This window comes from Cebus imitator, unplaced genomic scaffold (assembly GCF_001604975.1).
Source record: "Cebus imitator isolate Cc_AM_T3 unplaced genomic scaffold, Cebus_imitator-1.0 Scaffold998, whole genome shotgun sequence".
In the NCBI taxonomy this organism is placed as follows: Eukaryota; Metazoa; Chordata; class Mammalia; order Primates; family Cebidae; genus Cebus; species Cebus imitator.
In genome coordinates, this window is record NW_016108313.1 from 1 (window position 1) to 2,616 (window position 2,616).

At 41.2% G+C, this 2,616-nt stretch overlaps 1 long non-coding RNA gene across 1 annotated transcript; it reads left to right on the forward strand.

The window, feature by feature from the left end:
• The first annotated feature begins 620 nt into the window (after nucleotides 1-620).
• On the forward strand, nucleotides 621-1,504 carry LOC108298565. The gene is made up of 2 exons (XR_001822618.2): nucleotides 621-705; nucleotides 1,453-1,504. It is a non-coding gene; the product is annotated as an uncharacterized LOC108298565 (long non-coding RNA).
• Nucleotides 1,505-2,616: the final 1,112 nt, after the last annotated feature.

Sequence of the window (2,616 nt, forward strand, 5' to 3'; positions counted from 1 at the left end):
CCACAGAGAGGTTTCAACAGCTGCCTGCTCATGCAGTACCTTGCATGGGAGGAAAAGAGCACTGGGCTCAGGGAACTGCTTTTACAGCAAGCAGAAGCAGGCCGGATATTGGTCCAGGGGAAGTCATTGTCTTATCTCTCAATGTTGTCTGCAAACACAGCTGCAGAAACAGCCCAGGTAAGAACAACAGGGTCTTACATTCTTGGCATATCCAGTCAGATGCTCAGGTCTGATGGAGGAGTACCTCTCACAACAGGGATATGTATACACACACACACACACACACACACACACACATATATCTTCATGTATATAAAGTATAAAGTATATATAAAGTATAAAATATATTTTAATATGTTTCATTTTAATTAAATACATTTTATAAAAGTGTATATATATATATATATATATATATAAGTTCTGGGATACATGTATAGAACATGCACATTTGTTACATATGTATACATGTGCCATGATGCTTTGTCCCACCCACCATCTTGTCATCCATCATGATGTCTGGGTCTGGGAAGGAGCTCTCAGGAGGAAATTCCCAACTTCGGCTGTTTTTTTTTTCTCTGGCCAGGACAAGTGGCAGTGCCTGGCCTCAGAGGGCAACACCAGACTGGACATGTTTGAGCACATCAGCCTCATGACCCTGAACAGTCTGCAGAAATGAGTCTTCAGCTTTGATAGCAATTGTCAGGAGTGAGTCCTTCTCTCGGGCCTGAGAACTTGGGCCACGATCTCAAGGGAGTAGGTTGGAAAGGGACGAGTGACCACGGTAACCAGAAGTGCCTTCCTGAAGGAACTGTGTCACCGCTGGGCTTTGAAGGGTGGGGAAGGGGAGAGAGGAAGCATGGTCCTTTCAAGTAGGTAGAAATATCTGAATATAGGCAAGAAGGCTAGGATGAGGCAAGCATGCATAACAGGCAGTAGAAATGAGGTGGTGGAAGTAGACGGGGCTAGATTTCAGGACACTGAAAATCAGGAAAAGTGGCATGAACTTTATCAAGAGCTTCCCAGGAATCTTTTGAAGGGGTCTGAGCCGATGACAGGTGAAGTCACAACTGAGCTCTGTGGAGGTCTGCCTGTCATGTAGACACTACATGGGGCCGACATTGGATGCAAGTCGGTTATGGTGGGGGCTGAGCCACAAAGAGTGGAAGACGGTGAGGTCTGGGTTTTGTGAACAGTTTTTGGAAGGAAGAGTCCAGACTGGATGCTGGGTGTGAGGGACAGGAGAGAAGCATGGTGTGCAAGCTGTGCTCCGGGTACCTAGGTGCATGGAGGCAGCTCTCAGACATGGGGTGCCTGGAGAGAAGAGAGTTTGGAGAGTCAAGGCTCCTGGCTGTTTCTGGGTGCTCAATTTCCTGATGGGCGGTAGCCTCTAGCTGCTGCTGAGAGGTGCTCCTGGGGCTTTGCATATGTTAAGTTGTTACCTCCTTCATGCAGGAAGCCCAGTGACTATATCGCCGTCTTCTTGGAACTCAGTGCCTTTGTAGAAGAAAGAAACCATCTTCACTTCCTGAATGTTTGCTCTTTTGTACCCTAATTTCAATCCTGTTGCTCAGTCCAGGGATTTGTAAGGGAGACCTGAGGGCAAAAGTCATTCATTCCCGTCCACAACACCTGCACCGTTCATCCATCCAGTCTTCATTCCGCAAACGCTCCCACACTGCATTCCCACCCCCAGTTTTGTTTCCAGCACCTTTCAGTGCTCTGGAGACCCTGTTTGCTGATTATTTCTTTTGTTATACAGAAGGTTGTGACTTGAATTAGCACCTATTTATTTATTTATTTTTGCATTTGAGATCTTAGTCATGCATTCCTTGCCTAAGCTGACTTCCCCTTCTCTAATATTTTGTTTTCAGATTGAACTAGCTCTTCATATTTTTTTTCCCAAAAACATTTAGAGCAAGTTCATCAAGTTCCTAAAAATAGATAATCATTTGCACTGAATATATTCTCTTGATTGACTTGCATATATGATTGATATGTGAAAAACAGGTAACATCATAATATTGACACATACTTTGTCATAGTGAAATGGTTATTAATCCATTCAAATAATGTTTAAGCTTTTAATAAAGCTTAAAATATTGGCTTAGTCAACATATGCATGTTTTGTTAAATCAATCTTTTTATATCTTCTTGCTATGGTGAAGTGTATCTTTTATTCAGACTGAGGGAAATGTATAAATTCATTTGAAATACAGAGATTTTATGTCTCTTGTTAAATTTAATTCAGATATTTTATATTATTAATATATTTTATTATCTTTTCCAGCTGCTTGTTAGTTTTACATGGAAAAACTAATACTTTCTGCATGTAAATTTAGAGCCCAATGAAGATAATACGTGATAAGATGATGTTTTGTATCAAGAGAAAGTATATAGGTCATTAGGTAAAAGCTTTTGAGACAACTGGGAAATTTTCTGGAATAAAAATAGACTCAACATGGTTGTCACGTCTTATAATAAGACAATGTTCAGATTACTCAAGCATATCGTTTTTTTTAAAGGGTGTTAAAAGCTCGAGAGGAAACCATAGGAAAATTATTTTATAGATCCAGAGTACAGATAACCCTATTTTGATACAAGTCCCAGGAGCCGTAC